The sequence below is a fragment of the Macaca nemestrina genome, chromosome 4 (assembly GCF_043159975.1).
Source record: "Macaca nemestrina isolate mMacNem1 chromosome 4, mMacNem.hap1, whole genome shotgun sequence".
Classification (NCBI taxonomy): Eukaryota; Metazoa; Chordata; class Mammalia; order Primates; family Cercopithecidae; genus Macaca; species Macaca nemestrina.
The window spans coordinates 44,102,803-44,114,950 of record NC_092128.1 but is presented as its reverse complement, the minus strand read 5'-3'; the positions used below and the strand labels follow the sequence as shown (position 1 = coordinate 44,114,950).

Here is a 12,148-nt window from a genome sequence, read left to right as displayed (position 1 = left end):
TTCAAATTAAGTTCTACTGTACTTTTCTCTGCTACTAGTTACTCCTGTTTACCTTATTGTTTCTTAGTCTTTTAATATATTACTTTCTCCTATCACATCCTTTGTTCCTCCACCCACTGAAAAACCAAGAGCCAACATTATCCATTTACAATGCCTTTTTCTATTCGTTTTTATCTAGACAAAGGATTGCTGAAATAAATGTAGCTTCCTCTTACCATTAAATTCCAGTTAATCCAGTCTAAAGGCTCCATTGTGACCCAGTGATCCAAAGGCTTAATAGGGCACCTTAGACTATCACAATACCAGCTCAACACCCACATTTAGAGCCAAATGTTTTTGTTACTTAGTGATTTCTCTAAGAAGGAATTGTAGACAGAAAAAAATAAATAAATAAGAAAGAAAGAACATCTTCCAGACTTTACATAGCAAGAATCCCTGTCACTTCATGCCAGTTATACACATTTTATGTGTACAATTTCAGTTCAATGAATAGAAATCTGTTATCAAGGGGTTAGTTTGCTCTTCCCAGACTTTTATAGCTGGTACTTCCTGGATGCTCTTCTAGGTCTATATCCTCATATCCTTCAAAGGAGGAAGGGAATTTAGAGAGATGCTCCTCCTCAATATCTTATAGAAATTCCAGAGTTATTGCTCCTGTTTCCCCCCACCACTAACTTAAATCTATTATGTTGAGACCAGAATGATCAAGTTTGCCTGGAAAGAGAGATACAGAAAATAAGAATAAGCCAATGAGAGAGTGCTCATGGACCAGAAAGAGAGCCCTTGCTCTCCAGGACATCAACAGGTGCTTAGACCTGTCAGATTAGCAGCTCCCTCCTCTCTTTCAGTAGATCCAGTAAGAATAGGCAGATAGAAAAATGTGCAGTGAGGGGTTTGAAGAATCTCCTTCTTTTTAAAAGCATTATTCACTTTTTGTAATTAATTGCAGTTGTTTTTATGAATTTTAGTTTCCCTACAAAATTATAAACATATGTTTTCAGGGATGGGGGATGGTGTATTAGTCTGTTCTCATACTGGTAATAAAGACATACCAGAGACTGGGTAATTTATAAAGAAAGGAGGTTTAATTAACTTATAGTTCAGTATGGATGTGGAGGCCTCATAAAACTTACAATCATGGTGGAAGGGGAAGCAAACACATTCTTCTTCACATGGTGACAACAAGGAGAGAATGAGTGCCCAGAGAAGGGGCAAGCCCCTTATAAAACAATAAGATCATGTGAGAACTCACTATCATGAAAACAGGATGGGGAAACTGCTTTCATGATGCAATTATCTCCACCTGGCCCTTCCCATGATATATTGGGATGATGGGAACGAAAACTCAAGATGAGATTTGGGTGTGGACACGGCCAAACCATATCATTCTGCCCCTGGGCCCCTCCCAAGTCTCATGTCATCACAATTCAAAACACATTTATGCCCTTCCAACAGTTCCCCAAAGTCTTAACTCACACCAGCATTAACTCAAAACTCCAAGTCCAAAGTCTCATCTGAGATAGGGCAAGTCCCTTCCACCTATGTGCCTGTTAATCAAAAGCAAATTAGTTACTTCCTGGATACAAAGCGGGTACAGGAATTGGGAAAAGACACCCATTCTAAATGAGAGAAATTGTCCAAAACAAAGGGGCTACAGGCCCCACAGAAGTCTGAAATCCAATAGGGCAGTCATTAAACCTTAAAGTTTGAATATGATCTCCTTTGACTGCATGTCTGACATCTAGGTCATGTTGATGTAAGAGGTGGGCCCCCACAGCCTTGGAAAGCTCCACCCTTGTGGCTTTGCATGGTACAAGCCCCAGCCCTAGGTGCTTCCACAGCTGATGTTGAATGTCTGAAGCTTTTCCAGGCACACGGTGCAAGCTGTCTGTGGATCTACCATCTGGGGTGTGGAGGTCTGGGTCTCTTCTCATGACTCCACTAGGCAGTGCCCTAGTTAGGATTCTGTGTGGAGGCTCTGACCCTACATTTCCTTACCCTACTGTCCTAGCAGAGGTTCTCCATGAGGGCTCCACTGCTGCATCAGACTTCAGCCTGGACATCCAGGCATTTCCATACATCCTCTGAAATCTAGGTGGAGGCTCCCAAACATCAATTCTTGACTTCTGTGCACCCGCAGGCTCAACACCAAGTGGGAGGCGCCAAGGCTTGGGGTTTGCACCTTCTGAAGAAATGGCCTGAGCTGTAAGTTGACCCTTTTTAGCTATGGCTAAAGCTGAAGCAGCTGAGACTCAGGGCACCATACCCTGAGGTTGTATAGAGCAGGGAGACCCTTGACCCAGTCCTGGAGACATTTTCCCATTGTCTTGGTGATTAACATTTGGCTGCTAATTACTTAGGTAAATTTCTGTGGTAAGCTTGAATTTCTTCCTAGAAAATGGGGTTTTCTTTTCTATTGCAGTGTCAGGCTGCAAATTTTTCAAACTTTCATGTTCTGCTGCTTCTGGAACATTTCATCACTTAAAAATTTCTTCTGCCAGATATCCTAAATTATCTCTCTCAAGTTCAAAGTTCCACAAATCTCTAGGGCAGGGGTAAAATACTGCCAGTCTCTTTGCATAGCAAGAGTGACCTTTACTCCAGTTTCCAACAAGTTCCCCATCCCCATCTGAGACCACCTCAGCCTGGACTTTATTGTCCATACCCCTATCAGCATTTTGGTCATAGCCATTCAACAAGTCTCTAGGAAGTGCTAAACTTTCCAATATTTTCCTTATCTTCTTCTGAGCCCTCCAAGCTGTTGCAGCCTCTCCCTGTTCCTAGTTCCAAAGTCACTTCCACATTTTTGGGTATCTTTACAACAGCGCTGCCATACCCTTTACCAATTTACTGTATTCATCTGTTCTCACACTGCTATAAGGACACATCCAAGACTGAGTAATTTATAAAGGAAAGAGGTTTAATTGACTCACACTTCTGCAGGGCTGCAGAGGCCTCAGGAAACTTTCAATCATGGCAGAATTAGGACCAAACATGTCTTTCTTCACATGATGGCAGCAAGGAGAAATGCCGAGCAAAACAGGGAAAAGCCCCTTATAAAACCATCAGATCTCGTGAGAACTCACTATCATGAGAACAGGATGGCGACTGCCTCAATGATTCAATTATCTCCACCTGGTCCCTCCCACGACATGTGAAGATTATGAGAATTACAATTCAAAATGAGATTTGGCTTGGGACACAGCCAAACCATGTCAGGGAAAGGTGTACTTGATTCTTTTTGAAATTATAATAATTATTATTTCTTACCATACTGAGCTGGTATCTTAATGACTGACTGAATTCATCACAGACTAATGCATCATTAAAAAAAAAATAAATCTAGTCAAATGCAACAGTGGAAATGGAAAAGGAACAAGGAAATCTGTAACTGCTTGTAATCATTTTAGTTGTAAATACTACTGCACTTGGACCATTCTCATCTTAATAGTTTCTGCTTGCTTTTCTAATCTTTCAAATTAGTTTGAATTTTTCTAACATCAAGAACTAGCTAGTTATTTAATGAAATAAAAGATGTGTGGCTTGTGTTACTTTGTGTCTGGTCCTTAGTAAGGACTGAATAAATGTTGGATCTTACTATTAATAATAGTGTTTCTGTATTACACATAGAGATGATGAATGTGCAGGAAAAGTGACCTGTGATGTACCATTAGTAAGTTATTTCCAAATTTACAAAATAATTAGTATTTTGGGGATATAATAATTTAAAAAACTGAGTTTAACTGTGCCAACACACAGTCCACATTCTCTGCCTTTTTAAAGAAATAGAAGTTACAGTATGTTAGGAGATATTATAATTATATTATGTCACAAATAAAAATACACTGTGCTTGTTTTATTTCCCAAATTCTTTTAAGTATGTAAAAAGCATCCATTTTATAATATATACCAGAATTTTATGGAGAATTGAAGTCATAGTCACTAGTTTTATAATGTATGTAATATTTTAAAAATAACTCCATTCTTCCTTATTAGCAAGACAGTTTTTCTTTGTACACCCTGCCCACTATTAAAGTTAATCCATTAGAATAGAGTCTGGGAGAAAGAAGATATTACTAAGGTAAATCCCTCACTAGAGAGAAGAGGAAAAAAAATGTCTTTTAAAGTAGAGGCAAGGGACAACTGTACTTTAAAGATTGAGGGAAGAGGAAAAAAAGAAGCAAGTGGTGAGATACTTGTGTTCTGACCTCCCTTTTACAGCATGAAATCTTGAGATGAAGAAGGCTGCAAAGGTTAAGGTGAGAGTTGAGAGCAAGTGTGTTTTGCTTCACTTCCTGTTGTGAGTCAGCAAGGGTCTGCCCTGCAGGTGGAAGCATCAGATAGGAAGAAGTGGCACATTGAATAACTATTCCTTCCCCCCATTTGACTTCCCTGTGGTATGGAAATGATCTAGAATCATCTGTGTACCCTGAGGGAAAGCTGAGCAGGCCAGTAGAGATTGTCAGCAGAGGTGGCAGGAAATAAGTGTAAACGTGATCCTCTAGCCAAGCACCATGGGACTGGCTGCCTGGGCAGCCTGGGGAAAGGATCAGTCCCATTTAGGAATTTATAGTCATGTGATAGTAGAGGTAAACTGAGTCAGCAATATGGGCAACTAATTCCTGATGAATCCAAGAAAGAACAGATGACCAGATCATAGACCTTCCGATTTCCTGGTGGCTAAAGGTCTGGGATTTCCCTCAAACCTCCACATTATGTCTCCCTTATATCATAAAGCAGTAAGCCCTAGAGACATATGTCATGGTCTGGAGGGGTATGCTTTCTACATTATGTGAGAACTCTATGTGATAAACGTTATAGACTGAGCCCTTATCATGATAAATGGTAGCTGATAGGATTTAGTAAATCCTCTCTTAAGATAATAGCATGGCTTGCTGATATGTTGCCTTGCAGAAAAATCTCATTTCAAACATCAAAAGTGAAAGATTAACTATTTTCATACAAATCCTAATATCCCACTAAGCCAATGGATGCTTTAGACCAAAAAGGCCAAGTATTTACTTGGAAGGAGAAAAGAGATTTCATTAACAAGTTTGAAAATAACATCTCAGTTATAGTTATTTTAAAAACTAGTCAGAACATCACCTAAATGCTGTAGATGTATATACTCTTTATTGTACATAGAAGCAAAGTTAATTAGAGCTAAAAGAGATCATATAAATTGTCTATTTCAACCTCAGAAATGAGAAATCTGAGATCCAAAAAGGTTTAGATAGCTTTCCCTGGGTCACGTATTGAATATAGAATAAGTGCAGACAAGAACCCATTCTTGATTCTCATTCTACTGCCTCCTCTCCTACCCTGCATCTCCACAAATCTGACGATTTCTTATCCTTGAACACTTATTCATTCATTTGTGAGTATTTGAAGACACAGTGCTTCATTGATCTTCCTTTTGCAGATTCAATTTCCTGCTTAAATTCTGGCTTTAAAAGGAGCTTGCTCAAAGAATGACTGCTGGGCAAATTATATGATGATCTTAGTAATTTAGAAACATCATGCCAATATTAGACTTCTTAATTCTATTTTTTTAATTGCAGATATCTAGAGAATTCTTCGTTCTGGTCAAGAAATTTTCATGGTAATGGTTTTGATTTTTAAAGAGACTTAAATGTTTCTTTGAAAAGGGAGACCTAGAAAATTCTTCCACTATTATTAATTCTCAGAAAATAATTTAATTGAAACTCACTGAAGCTAATTAAAAGGATAATTTCTCATTTTGCTTTGTGGTCCCATGGACTTAATTCAACCGAAGAGGTGTATTTTTTTTTCTATTTTTTTGGAGGTAACTGTGCTAAGAGTCAGCATCAGGGGAACAAGATGAGAAATGCCCTCATATTTCTATTCTTCTTATCTCATGACAAAAACATCTTGTACCAGTTTACTCTTTCTGAATAATTTCACCCTTTTCATGCATATTTAAATTATTTCCTTTTTTTAATGCTAAGTTGCTTATGAATTTTTTAAAATTTTTGTTTTATATATAATAATGTAATTCAGTAAACACTTGTTTACTTTTTAAAGATTAACCATTTTATTTTTGTTTTTAATTTTTATTTTTTTAGACACAAGATCTCATTACATTGCCTAGGCTGGAGTGCAGTGGCTATTTACAGGGTTGATTATAGCTCACTGCAGCCTCAAATTCCTGGCCTCAAGTAATCCTCCTGTCTCGGCTTCCCCAAATAGCTGGTACTATAGATACCCATGACTGCATCCGGCTTTTATTTATTTTTATTTAACACTTTGTACTCCTTATTACATGGCAAGCAGTATTCTAAATGTTTCATAAGAATTAATGCAGGTGTGTACTATTATACACCACCCCATTTTGTAAAGATATTTAGACACAGAAAACTTAAACAACAGTCAAACTCAGGTATTTGTTACATAGATGAATATTCTTAATGTTGATTATAGGAGCCATGCTTGCTACTAGGGATACTAAGAGGAATGAAACACTATGCTCTAAAGAAACTTAGCTTACAACTTACTCTTTGGTAGATACAGATATATAAAAACAGCAGTGTTCGTTATTATGAATATATGTAAAAAGTGCTATGGGAAAATAGAAAAAGGATTTCAGAGGAAGGAACACTGAAGTTGTGCCTTAAAAATGAGGAGAGTTTCATCTAAGTGGAATGTTATTTAGGAAAACGTAGGGAAAAAAAAGACCAAATACCAGCCAGTCTAAAAGTGCAAGATGTTTCCTGGAAATAGATTCATGTAGTGTGGCTAGGAGTTGAAAAGAAATGATAATAAAAGAACATGAAGAGTTAGAGCAGGGACAGATTAAAAATGACATTCAATGTGAGGGTCAAAGTTCTAAATTTATCTTGGTGGTGGAGGTGGTTATCAAAGTTTTGTTTTGTTTTTTTTTTTTTTTTGAGAAGAGTTTCTCTCTTGTTGCCCAGGCTGGAGTACAATGGCACCATCTCAGCTCACCGCAACCTCCACCTCCTGGATTCAAGCAATTCTTCTGCCTCAGCCTCAGGAGTAGCTGGGATTACAGGCGCGGGCCACCACGCCTGGCTAATTTTGTATTTTCAGTAGAGAGAGGATTTCTCTATGTCGGTCAGGCTGGTCTCAAACTCCTGACCTCAGGTGATCCGCTCACCTCGGCCTCCCAAAGTGCTGGGATTACAGGCGTGAGCCACCATACCCAGCCTCTAAGTTTTGTTTTTGTTTTTTGTGTTTTGCATATGGAATTATGTGACTACTTTCGAGTTTTAGAAATGTTAACCTAGATTGGGTGTGGTGGCTCATGCCTGTCATCCTAGAACTTTAGAAAGCTGAGGCTGATGGATCTCTTGAAGTTAGGAGTTCAAAACCAGTCTGGCCAACGTGGCGAAACCCTATCTCTACTAAAAATACATAAATTAGTGCGGGTGGTGGCGCACACCTCTGATCCCAGCTACACGGGAGGCTGAGGCAGGCAAACTGTTGAACTCGGGAAGTAGAGGTTTCAGTGAGCCAAGATAGTGCCACTGCACTCCAAAAAAGGAAATGTTAATCTAGCCATGATGTGAAAAATGGATTTGAGTGAGAAAAGACTGAGGATGGGGCTACCAATTAAGGGCTGCTACAGCAGCTCCGGTATGAAAGAAAATTAAGGCCCTAAGCAATGATAGTGCCAATGGGAGTAAAACGAAGGAAAACAAAAAAATATGAGAAGACTGACAAGTTTGCCAGGCAAGATAATAGGTTCGTTTTTGGAAACAGTTTCAGAGGACTATGCCCAAAATGTGGTTGCAAATACAGGTGAAAAAGAGACTGGAGCTTGAAATATAGATTTGAGACTCATTAGGAATTATGACAATGGGAGACATAGGTATAGAGGAATGGGGTGGGGATAAATGCAGAGTCAAAAGTTGGGAGAAAGAGAATGGAATCTATTAGAAGAGGTAGAAAAGAAAGACAGCCATGGGAAAGAACTATCCGAAATCCAATGAAAGAAAATGTTTAAAGAAGGAACACATAGTTAGGCATCTTAAATGCAACAGAGAATAGTAGTAGGATGAGGACCATAAAATTTGGTAGTTAGAATTCCAGTTAGCATAAAATCTTTTTTGTTGTTTTGGCTTCAATTCTGTAGGCTGAATGCAGTTTGCTGAATTGTGGCCCTGAAGGATGTCCATGTCCTAATTCCTGATACCTATGAATGCTACTTTATATAGCAAGGATTTTGCAGATGTGATCAAGTTAAGGATCTTGAAATGAGAGTAGCTGAGATTATCCAGGTGGGCCAAATAATGTTATCACAAGTGTCCCTATACGAGGGAAGCAGAGGGAGATATGGCTAAAGGAGGAGGCAGTGTTAGGACTGAAGCTGTGCTAAGCTGCTGGCTTAGAAGGGGATTCAGGAAGGGACCATGAGCTGATGAATGCAATGCATGCAGCTCTGGAAGCTGGAAAAGGAAGGAAATGACTTCACTTAGTGCCTCTGGAGGGACAGTTGCCCCTGTCTCTCACATACACTGCTTTTCCTCACTGCAGCTTAAAGCCCGCCAAAGTTGAGGGGCAATGGGAAAGCTTAATATTAACCTGCACTGGACTTTCTAGTATCTGGGATATGAAACTATGTTAGTATGTAAGAGTGCCCAATGTGCCTGAGATTTCATGAAAGAATAGTAGATGAGATAGTTAGCAGTGAAAAAGAGCACATTGATTGCCTCCAGATACTCCTGAATCCCACTCATTGAATACACTACGTATGCTACAAATAATGTAATTATGGCTCACCAAGAGTAGAAAATCTTCAAAAAGTTTACAGAAAAGACAAACAGAAGTGGATGGTGGAAAACGATTAAGTAAATGATATTCTCATTTACTTAATCTCAGGATCAATAGTGATATAGTTTGGATATGTGTGGTAGCCCAAATCTCATGTTGAATTGTAATCCCCAATGTTAGACGGAGGTAGTTGGATCATGAGGTTATATCTCTCTTGAATGGTTTAGCATCATCCCCTTGGTGCTGTTCTCATGAGATCTAGTTGTTGAAAAGTGCATGACACCTCCTGGCTCCCTCTTTCACTCTTACTCTGGCCATGTGATGTGTCTGCTCCCCCTTTTGCTTTATACTATGATTGTAAGTTTCCTGAGGCTTCCCCAGAAGCCAAGAAGAGGTCAACACCATGCTTCCTGTACAGTCTGCAGAAGTGTGAACCAATTAAACCTTTTTTCTTTATAAATTACCCAGTCTCAGGTATTTCTTTATAGCAGTGTGAAAATAGCCTGATAAAAATAGTTTAATAGAATGCCATTTGTAAAAAGTGGATAATTAGATATAATTCTGTAAAAAGCTAAATATGAGATGACTATTAAGTAAAATGCAAAATATAAGATCACACATAGCAGGGGTCACAAATTCAAATATCTACCAGAGGTTTCATATTAAAAACAGAATCTGATAGCCTTGATAGACCAGAGAAGACTTAACCTCTAAAGGGAACAGCTTTAACCAGTCATTGACAGGAGGAGGTGGTGACACTCAGCCCTCACTAGATTTTCCAGTTCTCAACAGACGTAAAAACAAGTAAGTCTGAATCTGTACGTGAAATCTTCTAAGTTTGATAAATTATAGGCAAATGCATTAGTTTGCTATTGCTGCTATAAAAAATTCCACACATTTAGCAACTGAAAACAACACAAATGTATTGTCTTACAGTTCTAGAGGTCAGAAATCTAAAATGGGTATGCAGGATCGCTCTTTCTAGAGGATCCAGGGAAGAAGCCATTTGCTTGTCCTTGCCATATTCCAGAGGTTACCTACATCCTTTGGCTCATGGCTCCCTTCTTGTATCTTCAAAGTCAGCAGGGTAACGTCTTCAAAGTTTTCTGCATCCCTCTGCCTCTGTTTTCACATCTCTTTCTGTCTGACTCCTCTGGCATCTCTCATAAAGACCGTTCTGATTACATCAGACCCACTGTGATAATCCAGGATGATCTTCCCATCTCAAAATCCTTAATCATACCTGCAAAATCAGTATTATCATATAAGGCAACATTTAAAGGTGTTGGCCATTAGGATATAGACATTCTTGGGGCCATATATCATCACAGCAACCAATTCCCAAATTGCAGTATGTTAGTCAACATCAAAAAGCTAATTAAGTATGTCAGTGAGGCAAACTCTTCTTGCAGGCTGTCAGTTTGCAATTTTTGGAACTTTTCCTTGGGTTCTTTACCTTTTACTCCTCTCACTTCTTCCGGCACATCTTATATAACAAAGGGTTTCACACTTGGGAATAGGATGTGCTGTGAAGTGAAAAATGTGATCGTGAAGTTTAATATAATTCTGTGGCCGGGTGCAGTGGCTCATGCTTGCAATCCCAGCACTTTGGGAGGCCAAGGTGGGCAGATCACGAGATCAGGAGTTCAAGACCAGCTTGGCCAACACGGTGAAATCCCATCCCTACTAAAAATTCAATAATTAGCTGGCTGTGGTGGCCGGCACATGTAACTCCAGCTACTTGGGAGACTGAGGCAGGAGAATTGCTTGAACCCGGGAAGCAGAGACTGCAGTGAGCCAAGATCGTGCCACTGCTCTCCAGCCTGGGTGACAGAGCTAGACTCCATCTATATATACATATATATATGTGTATATATATGTATATATGTGTGAATATATATGTGTATATATATAATTCTGTGAGCCAAGGATTGTGGGGGCAACACTCTTAAAAATTGCACTTTTATTTCAGTTAAGGACTTTTAAAATGCATTTTAATTAAATATATTTTGAATTGTTTGCATATGATTTCTAAGTCGTTTGTCTACAATATAATTTGTAGTTTTTACCTAACATACATATCAGTCAAAATAGATATTAATGATTTTTAGTTGTAGAAATATTATGATTTATCAAAGTCTATTACATTGGCAAATCCAAAATATTTATAAAAGCAACATAACAACATATAGCACATTTTATCTCAATTGTCCTATTAATGTTTTGTCAGGTCTTTTTGGTATTGCAGAAAATAATAAAAACATTTCTGACAACAAAATCATCATCCAGGGCAAGGCTGATGGTCCTAAAAATAATACATGTGTAGCTTGTGTCTTAGAAGCAAGTTTTGTCTGAAACAAAAGAAAAGCCTTTTGTTCTCTAGTTAATTACTTCATTATGTTGTAGGTACATAATTCTTTCTGAAGAAACCAACCCATTTTAAGGGAAATCACAAAATATTACAGATTATACCATTCAAAACCATTCAAAAATATTGAAGATGTTGACTTTACATAATAAAGAATCTGTGTTAATGTGAAAGAATTTAAGCTTAGGCAACCAGTGCTTCAGTAATGCTTTGATTTCTGTCCACATAAAAATCCTCTTTTGTTTGTAAATAAAAAGGGGAAATATTTCACTGTGGCATGTTCATCTATTACTTGAACAATCAGTGAGGTCCTGCAGTTAATCACAGCATTTTCTAATGGGATTTAAAATTAGAGCTGTCCTCAGTTTTCTTGTGTGCAGATATAAAACATTTGCTCACCAAAACCAGCTCTTTCTCTTAGCTTTGTGTTATGCTTCTAGTGTGGGCTAGCTCAGCACTCAAAGATACAGATTTCTTACTATGTTGTATTTCCAGAAATGCCTGTCTTCCATACGGGTGTACAACTTTTAACAGTAAAAATTTGAGATGGAAGAGGATTCAAAAGCAAAATCTGTCTGCTTGCAAGATACTCAGGGAGATATAATCTCCATTTATTAAATTTGACTGCACTATCATATATAAAGTGGTGGGAGGGAAAAATCTCTTGAAGCTAGCTTGATAGCTGAGACTACTCCAGCTTTCTCCTTTGTAATGCCTGTGGTTGTCTCTTCTGAGAAGTGTGATTCAAAGCCATTTTGAGTGCCTCACATTCCTTAGCAGAACCTTCTGTGCAAGGCCAGCTACTTCAGAGCTAGGTGACTAGCTGAAAAAGGATGTAAAAAAAATACTAGGATCCTCCTTAGATGACAATTTCAGGAACTACTCTTATGCAGCAGAGAAATTCAGGGCCACACACTGAAGGAAATGAACTATTCCTTACTGGCCATTTAGCTCTTGAGAAGAGGCTACACATTTTCATCTACTCTTAACATGGCCAATGATGTCGTGAATGCTCTGCAACTATGC

At 38.5% G+C, this 12,148-nt stretch overlaps 1 long non-coding RNA gene across 2 annotated transcripts in view; it reads right to left on the bottom strand.

Annotated features, from left to right (window-relative positions):
- The window catches only part of LOC105475776 (uncharacterized), a 101,730-nt gene that overhangs the window by 75,017 nt on the left and 14,565 nt on the right, over window positions 1-12,148 (bottom strand). For both annotated transcript variants that reach the window (XR_011621637.1, XR_011621636.1), the window contains exon 2: window positions 9,796-9,997. This is a non-coding gene — a long non-coding RNA (uncharacterized lncRNA). The remainder of the gene's footprint in view (window positions 1-9,795; window positions 9,998-12,148) is intronic.